A 10,786-nucleotide genomic window follows, 5' to 3' on the forward strand; every position below is an offset into this window, starting at 1 on the left:
ATGGGAATTAACCACGATGTAGAATCTAGGGTGTAAGCATCCTCAGCATATTAAACATGACCAATAAGAAACCTTGCAAATAAATCTCTTACTAGGGGGGTGAGTTTTGTGGATGCAAGACAATGCAACCTCCAAAAGGGAAAAAAACGTTCAAATACATCGTTTTTATGTAGAATGGTGTACAGTATACATCCTCAGCATTTTTTGACATGAAAGATTTGTATCAACTTAAATTAGTTTACTGGAAACAACACAACGGCAAAAGGGGTGGGAATCTTAAATGCGCGTATTAGATGCAAATTACCTATATCTGTTACTGAGCTGCCAAGGGACAATTTCGTTAAGCCCATGTGTGTGAATAGCAGTGCTGGTACACCCATGCATGGTCAACATGACGTATAACAGTCCGATGTTCAACACACATAAACACAGGCTACACCTATAGTACCCCACGGAGGGGGGGGCCATTATGGAGAAAAAAAAAGAATGTATGCAATCACTAACTGTAAGTCGCTCTGGATAAGAGCGTCTGCTAAAATGACAAAAAATCTAACTGTAAAATGTACCTGCTTCTAAAAGTGTGAAAAACGATTTACGTGAAAGGTAGATGCAGTATAGAGTAGGCCACCGGCAGTACAGTGTCCACCAAACGGCCTCAATGCACATTGCCAATAGTGCTGCTTCGACAAGCTTTGCTTTGGTCCTCTATTGTAATAAAAAGGCTGTAAACCCGTATGGCGGGTATGGTTATCTAGTTATGTGTCAATCATCTTGTCCGTTGCCCTCGTATTCATTTATTACAGCCATTTATCCATTCTTTTTCTATCTCCTCTGCTGCAGATAATAGCAGAGGATATCTGTCATTCTTGGAAAATAACTATACAATTCAATTTACATTTTTAACCGCTACGTTATTTGATTTCTAGTCTAGAGAGTATAATATTGTGGGGGGGAAAGACATTTTCATAATTTAATTTTTTAAAAACTTATCAGGAGTAAGGAAATGATTTAGCATTAGGAATAGCATAAATCAAACTGGTCCCTGTGACAGATGAAATAAAGATGGCGGTTGCGATAAATCAAATATATTCTAACCACGTTAGAGTGTCTCTGTGATACAGTAATGCATCACAGCTGGTTGTAGGTTATGTTTTTTGCTTGATGTAGGTACGTGTGGTGAGTTAGCAAAGTGATTAAAACATTTATACTGGAAATGTAATGGAGGTTTAGCTACAGTAAGGAAATGCATTTGTGGTTAGTAGTTATGATATTATACGCTTCCTAGCGTACTGAGGAGAGACTGTCCCAGTTGTAACTTTGCTTTCCAGAACGTTCTGTGTTAGGTGAGTGTGGTGTCGTCACTTGTGCACATTTAGGGCCTGAGAGCTTGCGCATTTTTGTTTGTTGTTGTAGGTAATTGTTTCTGATTAACAGTGTACAGTGGCAGGTAGCCTAGTGGTTAAGAGCGTTGTGCCAGTAACCGAAAGGTCGCTGGTTCTAATCTCCAAGCCGACTAGGTGAAAAATCTGTCGATGTGCCCTTGAGCAAGGCACTTAACCCTAATTGCTCCTGTAAGTCGCTCTGGATAAGAGCGTCTGCTAAAATGTAAATGTACAGATGTAGGATATTAATTTGATCACCCTGATGCAGGATAACTTTCTTGCAATGCAGGACATTTTTAAACGTGTGGTGTATTCAAGGTTTACAAAGGCATCTAAAGTTTGTAATTTCCACTTTGACATTTCAGACTTCATTTTTCCCTTACGGAAAATGTATCAACCTCTACATAAATGTCCATAAAATTATAATCCACATAATAATTCACATTTCCTGTTGCTGCAGGATTATGCAAACTGGCTCAAATGAAGATCCTACATCTGTATCACATTAGCAGTGACACGCATAGACATGCGACTAAAGCCTGTGCAACAGTCTTTTAGTGCCATCATGCCACTCCTTGCCACTGTTTGGTATGACAAGCATGATAGCACAAACAGGCTGCCACAAGGGTGATACAACTATGTTTGTGGATTAGAAGCAGAATTCCTCTAGGGTTCTATCTTTATGGTGAAATCATTCTAGAACTCATTCTAGTTCTGTGGACACGCCTGCCTGTTCTACTGCTTAGTAAGGCTGGCACTACAGGAATGTTCAATGATGTTCCACACTTCATGTTCAAGGAGCAGAAATATGTATTGGATCCACGTAATGAGAAAGCTGTTGGCTTTTGAATGGCATCAAATTGTGTACATCAGTCAATAATTGGGAAACCTTGCACTTGACTGCACTCCAATAATTCCACCCGAAATAAGCAATCATTTAAACTTCAAAAACGACTCAATCATCCACCTAATCTTACAGGAGTCAGGAGGGAGGGTGGGTTGGGATGTGTGTGTGGGGGGAAGGGGGTGGGGGGTGGGGGTGTCCTCATCTCAGTTCAAGGCAACGCAGAGGCACAACAGGATTTAAACTGGAGCTCACTAATTCTGTAATCAAGCTCACCTTTTTTCAGAAACATTCTTATTGATTTCTTAGCTCTGATCTAATTCATAATTCAATGATAACCTTTGTAGCTGAAACAAATAGCTGAACATTTCTGGCATAGTAAGATCAATGTTGATCTCAATGTTTTGTTCTGTTTTGTTTTTTGGTTCTTGTTTCTGCAGATCAGTGGTGGACATGAATTCATCAGACAGTGAAGCTATATAACATAAATTAGTAGTTTCATTGGCAGACATGAAAGAAGAAAAAGAAAAATGGGAATCCTCCTATGTCTCAGTTACTGTCCACATCTACTCTGCTACAGTAGCATTATTTTCTGTGGCCTTCATCATAATGTACATCTCAAACCTCCAGTGAGTCTTAATTAGGAGCAAAGCTATAGTCTTAATTAGGAGTTATAGTCTTAATTAGGAGTTATAGTCTTAATTAGGAGAAAAGCTATACCGTGATGCACCCTTCCTGTACCACCAGCTAGTCTAGTGTTTTGTTTGCCTCGTCTCCCCTCGCACTGACAAGGAGAAGCCACACATCTCTCCAACCCTCCATCCCTCCATCCCTCCATCCCTCCAACCCTCCTCCATCCCTCCATCCCTCCATCCCTCCATCCCTCCAACCCTCCTCAATCCCTCCATCCCTCCATCCCTCCATCCCTCCAACCCTCCTCAATCCCTCCATCCCTCCATCCCTCCAACCCTCCAAACCTCCTCCATCCCTCCATCCCTCCCTCCCTCATCCCTCCATCCCTCCAACCCTCCCTCCCTCCCTCCCTCCCTCCCTCCCTCCCTCCCTCCCTCCCTCCCTCCTCCATCCCTCCAACCCTCCAACCCTCCTCCATCCCTCCATCCCTCCATCCCTCCAACCCTCCTCAATCCCTCCATCCCTCCATCCCTCCATCCCTCCAACCCTCCTCAATCCCTCCATCCCTCCATCCCTCCAACCCTCCAAACCTCCTCCATCCCTCCATCCCTCCCTCCCTCATCCCTCCCTCCCTCCCTCCCTCCCTCCCTCCCTCCCTCCCTCATCCCTCCCTCCCTCCCTCCCTCCATCCCTCCAACCCTCCAACCCTCCTCCATCCCTCCATCCCTCCATCCCTCCATCCCTCCATCCCTCCAACCCTCCTCAATCCCTCCATCCCTCCATCCCTCCATCCCTCCAACCCTCCTCAATCCCTCCATCCCTCCATCCCTCCAACCCTCCAAACCTCCTCCATCCCTCCATCCCTCCCTCCCTCATCCCTCCCTCCCTCCATCCCTCCCTCCCTCCCTCCCTCCATCCCTCCAACCCTCCAACCCTCCTCCATCCCTCCATCCCTCCCTCCCTCATCCCTCCAGCTCTCCATCCCTCCATCCCGCCAACCCTCCATCCCTCCTCCATCCCTCCATCCATCCATCCCTCTATCCCTCCATCCCTCCATCCCTCCAACCCTCCATCCCTCCATCTCTCCATCCATCCATCCCTCCCTCCCTCCCTCCCTCCAACCCTCCATTCATTCCTCCATCCCTCCAACCCTCCATCCCTCCAACCCTCCATCACTCCATCCATCCATCCCTCCCTCCAACCCTCCATCCCTCCATCCCTCCCTCCATCCCTCCAACCTTCCATCCCTCCATTCCTCCATCCCTCCATCCATCCATTCCTCCATCCCTCCATCCATCCATCCCTCCCTCCCTCCCTCCCTCCCTCCCTCCCTCCATCCCTCCATCCCTCCATCTCTCCATCCCTCTATCCCTCAGCTTCTTCTCGGTCCATTGTTGCCTCCAGACAGGCTGCAATTAATCATTGCCAGTGGTAGACAGTCAGATATGGCATTTACATAATATAATAGCAACGTGTTGTCTTGAGGCTGGGGAAGGGGATGTTAGAGTCCCATGATAGACTCCCACTGGGGTGACTACAACTCTGAGGCTGCATCCCAAATGGCACCCTATTTCCTATGGACCCTGGTCAAAAGTAGTGCACTATGTAGGGAATAGGGTATAGGGAATATACCGTAGATAAAAGGGTGCCATTTGGAACGCAGACAGGGTCATCCAGTGTGTGGCTCTACTGTGGAGCAGTGTTCAAAATAATATGTGTTCCAAACAGCACCCTATTCCCTATAGTGACCTACTTTGACCAGAGCATCTGGTCAAAAGTAGTGCACTACATATTTAGGAAAATAGGGTGCCATTTGGGATGCAACCTTAAGTTTCTACTACGGGAGAACCATCTGCCCCCAGAGGCCTCTCAACTAGTCTTCGATCTCTGCGTAACTATAGCAACATGTTCTCAATAGGATGCTGTAGGGATGTAAATTCAGAGAGCATGCTGCTGCCAAACACAGCATGTTACCACAGTGGGTCGTAGGGAATAGCCATGTGTCTTGTGTAGGCCCTACAGATCTTTACTAGACTATGTGTTTGTGGATTCAGTATCGTTAACATTAACAGCAGGATAAGCATACACATGTTGCCATAGTGATCAATTAGGTATGCTATAGTGTGGTGCTATAGTATAGTGCCACACAACATTAAAATACAGTGGGGGAAAAAAGTATTTAGTCAGCCACCAATTGTGCAAGTTCTCCCACTTAAAAAGATGAGAGAGGCCTGTCATTTTCATCATAGGTACACGTCAACTATGACAGACAAATTGAGAAGAAAAAAAATCCAGAAAATCACATTGTAGGATTTTTTATGAATTTATTTGCAAATTATGGTGGAAAATAAGTATTTGGTCACCTACAAACAAGCAAGATTTCTGGCTCTCACAGACCTGTAACTTCTTCTTTAAGAGGCTCCTCTGTCCTCCACTCATTACCTGTATTAATGGCACCTGTTTGAACTTGTTATCAGTATAAAAGACACCTGTCCACAATCTCAAACAGTCACACTCCAAACTCCTCTATGGCCAAGACCAAAGAGCTGTCAAAGGACACCAGAAACAAAATTGTAGACCTGCACCAGGCTGGGAAGACTGAATCTGCAATAGGTAAGCAGCTTGGTTTGAAGAAATCAACTGTGGGAGCAATTATTAGGAAATGGAAGACATACAAGACCACTGATAATCTCCCTCGATCTGGGGCTCCACGCAAAATCTCACCCCGTGGGGTCAAAATGATCACAAGAACGGTGAGTAAAAATCGCAGAACCACACGGGGGGACCTAGTGAATGACCTGCAGAGAGCTGGGACCAAAGTAACAAAGCCTACCATCAGTAACACACTACGCTGCCAGGGACTCAAATCCTGCAGTGCCAGACGTGTCCCCCTGCTTAAGCCAGTACATGTCCAGGCCCGTCTGAAGTTTGCTAGAGTGCATTTGGATGATCCAGAAGAGGATTGGGAGAATGTCATATGGTCAGATGAAACCAAAATATAACTTTTTAGTAAAAACTCAACTCGTCGTGTTTGGAGGACAAAGAATGCTGAGTTGCATTCAAAGAACACCATACCTACTGTGAAGCATGGGGGTGGAAACATCATGCTTTGGGGCTGTTTTTCTGCAAAGGGACCAGGACGACTGATCCGTGTAAAGGAAAGAATGAATGGGGCCATGTATCGTGAGATTTTGAGTGAAAACCTCCTTCCATCAGCAAGGGCATTGAAGATGAAAAGTGGCTGGGTCTTTCAGCATGACAATGATCCCAAACACACCGCCCGGGCAACGAAGGAGTGGCTCCGTAAGAAGCATTTCAAGGTCCTGGAGTGGCCTAGCCAGTCTCCAGATCTCAACCCCATAGAAAATCTTTGGAGGGAGTTGAAAGTCCGTGTTGCCCAGCGACAGCCCCAAAACATCACTGCTCTAGAGGAGATCTGCATGGAGGAATGGGCCAAAATACCAGCAACAGTGTGTGAAAACCTTGTGAAGACTTACAGAAAACGTTTGACCTGTGTCATTGCCAACAAAGGGTATATAACAAAGTATTGAGAAACTTTTGTTATTGACCAAATACTTATTTTCCACCATAATTTGCAAATAAATTCATTAAAAATCCTACAATGTGATTTTCTGGAGATTTTTTTTTCTAATTTTGTCTGTCATAGTTGACGTGTACCTATGATGAAAATTACAGGCCTCTCTCATCTTTTTAAGTGGGAGAACTTGCACAATTGGTGGCTGACTAAATACTTTTTTTCCCCACTGTAGGTATAGATGTTTTATTTGTGGGAGAATGTTATACTAATCCTTTTATTACTTCTTCACCTTTTAATCCCGTGTGAGGTCCAGGTGTTTCAGAACACGTCATACAAATTAATAAACAAACCAAATCATGCAGCCTGAGGACATCGTACCAAATCATGCAGCCTGAGGACATCGTACCAAATCATGCAGCCTGAGGACATCGTACCAAATCATGCAGCCTGGGGACATCGTACCAAATCATGTATCCTGAGGACGTCGTAAAGAACCAACAGGGTCACAGTGATTACTTACTGCTTACTTCCTGCTCTGGTGACCATGACGCCCTGCTCTGACCTCTGACCTCATAACCATGATGCACTGCTGTGACCCCTGAGAGATGTCAGCTGAGAATAATGGAACTGTGCCATCCTTAATCACACACATCATTCATCAAGCTGAGCAGAGACAGCCTCAGAGCTTCATGCAAGTATGTATGCAGTATGCACCACACGTTAATGGCTGTAGGCAAGGTACCTCAGTTCAGCCAGCCAGCCCACCAGCCAGGGACCCAGGTAATAAAGAGAGAGAGAGAGAGAGAGAGAGAGAGAGAGAGAGAGAGAGAGAGAGAGAGAGAGAGAGAGAGAGAGAGAGAGAGAGAGAGAGAGAGAGAGAGAGAGGGGGGGGGAGGGAAAGAGAAACAGAGAAACAGGGAGCGAGGGCTGCAAAAGATGTTAAATGGAAGATAGGGCTGAACGAGGACACTAAAACCCAACCAGGTTACAGCTAGCTACATGGACTTGGCTGGCTGGCTGCTCCATTCACACATATGGGAGGGTATTGTGTAATATATATTGTCAGTGTTTCATAATGTAGAATTGTAGAGGCACATACTGAATGTTATTCCCTCAACCCATTTTGTCACAGATCGGGCCTGAATAAAGTTTAGGTGTGTGTGTGTGTGTGTGTGTGTGTGTGTGTGTGTGTGTGTGTGTGTGTGTGTATGTGTATCAGTGGAGGCTGCTGAGGGGAGGACGGCTCATAATAATGGCTGGAACGAATCAAATGGAATGGCATCAGCAATATGGAAACCATGTGTTTGTGGTATTTGATACCATACCATTGTGTGTGTGTGTGTGTGTGTGTGTGTGTGTGTGTGTGTGTGTGTGTGTGTGTGTGTGTGTGTTGCGTTACCACGGGAAACGATAGCTAGCTGAAGCGTAACAGAGTGGTTCATTTTAAAATGTAACACGGTCATGATGACCCTAAATCAGATCCTTTCTCCTCCTATCCCAAAGTCATTAAACAGATATTCTCCTCCTGACTGACTTCAAATGCTTTGGGAAAAATGCACCAATCTCCCTGCTAAAAATATACCTTGATTTGACGTTTTCTAGTCATTTAAAATATTATATGGCAGTTTCAGGATTGTTTTCTTTTAGTTAGTAAAATTTGATAGGTACACAATTAGTAAACAATGTAACGTAAACGTAAGTTTGCATTCATGTAATATCTTTCAATCAACATTATTTATCTTGAACTAAGCAAATCAAGGCCGTATTTCAAACTTCCAACTCAAAACATTGAATGTTTCATGTAGACTAGGATATCACAAAACAGTGTTTGTCAGGGGAGTGAAAATGGATCTAGGGCTCAACCCTCATCCCTAGCTGTATTCTCCCACCACCCCCAGCCCTAGTCTTCCCCAACCCCCATCACCACCCAAAGCCCTAGTCTTCCCCAACCCCCATCACCACCCCCAGCCCTAGTCTTTAACCACCCGAGCCCTAGTCTTCCCCAACCCCCATCACCAACCCCCAGCCCTAGTCTTCCCCAACCCCCATCACCAACCCCCAGCCCTAGTCTTTTACCACCCCCAGCCCTAGTCTTTTACCACCCCCAGCCCTAGTCTTCCACCACCCCCAGCCCTAGTCTTCCACCACCCCCAGCCCTAGTCTTTTACCACCCCCATCACCACCCCCAGCCCTAGTCTCCCACCACCCCCAGTCCTAGTCTCCCACCACCCCCAGCCCTAGTCTCCCACCACCCCTAGCCCTAGTTTTCCACCACCCCCAGCCCTAGTCTTCCACCACCCCCAGCCCTAGTCTTTTACCACCCCCAGCCCTAGTCTTTTACCACCCCCAGCCCTAGTCTTCCACCACCCCCAGCCCTAGTCTTCCACCACCCCCAGCCCTAGTCTCCCACCACCCCCAGCCCTAGTCTTCCACCACCCCCAGCCCTAGTCTTTTACCACCCCCAGCCCTAGTCTTCCACCACCCCCAGCCCTAGTCTTTTACCACCCCCAGCCCTAGTCTTCCACCACCCCCAGCCCTAGTCTTCCACCACCCCCAGCCCTAGTATTTTACCACCCCCAGCCCTAGTCTCCCACCACCCCCAGCCCTAGTCTTTTACCAACCCCAGCCCTAGTCTTCCAGCACCCCCAGCCCTAGTCTTTTACCACCCCCAGCCCTAGTCTTCCACCACCCCCAGCCCTAGTCTTCCACCACCCCCAGCCCTAGTCTTTTACCACCCCCAGCCCTAGTCTTCCACCACCCCCAGCCCTAGTCTTCCACCACCCCCAGCCCTAGTCTTTTACCACCCCCAGCCCTAGTCTTTTACCACCCCCAGCCCTAGTCTTCCACCACCCCCAGCCCTAGTCTTTTACCACCCCCAGCCCTAGTCTTCCACCACCCCCAGCCCTAGTCTTTTACCACCCCCAGCCCTAGTCTTCCACAATCCCCAGCCCTAGTCTTTTACCACCCCCAGCCCTAGTCTTTTACCACCCCCAGCCCTAGTCTCCCACCACCCCCAGCCCTAGTCTTCTACCACCCCCAGCCCTAGTCTCCCACCACCCCAGCCCTAGTCTTCCACCACCCCCAGCCCTAGTCTTCCACCACCCCCAGCCCTAGTCTTCCACCACCCCCAGCCCTAGTCTTCCACCACCCCCAGCCCTAGTCTTCCACCACCCCCAGCCCTAGTCTTTTACCACCCCCAGCCCTAGTCTTCCACCACCCCCAGCCCTAGTCTTCCACCACCCCCAGCCCTAGTCTTCCACCACCCCCAGCCCTAGTCTCCCACCCCCCCCAGCCCTAGTCTTCCCCAACCCCCTCCACCACCCCAGCCCTAGTCTTTTACCACCCCCAGCCCTAGTCTTTTACCACCCCCAGCCCTAGTCTCCCACCACCCCCAGCCCTAGTCTTTTACCACCTCCAGCCCTAGTCTTCCACCATCTCAGCCCTAGTCTTTTACCACCCCCAGCCCTAGTCTTCCACCACCCCCAGCCCTAGTCTTCCACCACCCCCAGCCCTAGTCTTCCACCACCCCCAGCCCTAGTCTTCCACCACCCTCAGCCCTAGTCTCCCACCCCCCTCAGCCCTAGTCTTCCCCAACCCCCTCCACCACCCCAGCCCTAGTCTTTTACCACCCCCAGCCCTAGTCTTCCACCACCCCCAGCCCTAGTCTTCCACCACCCCCAGCCCTAGTCTTCCACCACCCCCAGCCCTAGTCTTCCACCACCCCCAGCCCTAGTCTTCCACCACCCCCAGCCCTAGTCTTTTACCACCCCCAGCCCTAGTCTTCCACCACCCCCAGCCCTAGTCTTCCACCACCCCCAGCCCTAGTCTTCCACCACCCCCAGCCCTAGTCTCCCACCCCCCCCAGCCCTAGTCTTCCCCAACCCCCTCCACCACCCCAGCCCTAGTCTTTTACCACCCCCAGCCCTAGTCTTTTACCACCCCCAGCCCTAGTCTCCCACCACCCCCAGCCCTAGTCTTTTACCACCTCCAGCCCTAGTCTTCCACCATCTCAGCCCTAGTCTTTTACCACCCCCAGCCCTAGTCTTCCACCACCCCCAGCCCTAGTCTTCCAGCACCCCCAGCCCTAGTCTTCCACCACCCCAGCCCTAGTCTCCCACCACCCCCAGCCCTAGTCTTCCACCACCCCCAGCCCTAGTCTTCCACCACCCCCAGCCCTAGTCTTTTACCACCCCCAGCCCTAGTCTTTTACCACCCCCAGCCCTAGTCTCCCACCACCCCCAGCCCTAGTCTTTTACCACCTCCAGCCCTAGTCTTCCACCATCTCAGCCCTAGTCTTTTACCACCCCCAGCCCTAGTCTTCCACCACCCCCAGCCCTAGTCTTCCACCACCCCCAGCCCTAGTCTTCCACCACCCCCAGCCCTAGTCTC

This window comes from Coregonus lavaretus, assembly GCF_964263955.1.
Source record: "Coregonus lavaretus genome assembly, chromosome: 8".
Classification (NCBI taxonomy): Eukaryota; Metazoa; Chordata; class Actinopteri; order Salmoniformes; family Salmonidae; genus Coregonus; species Coregonus lavaretus.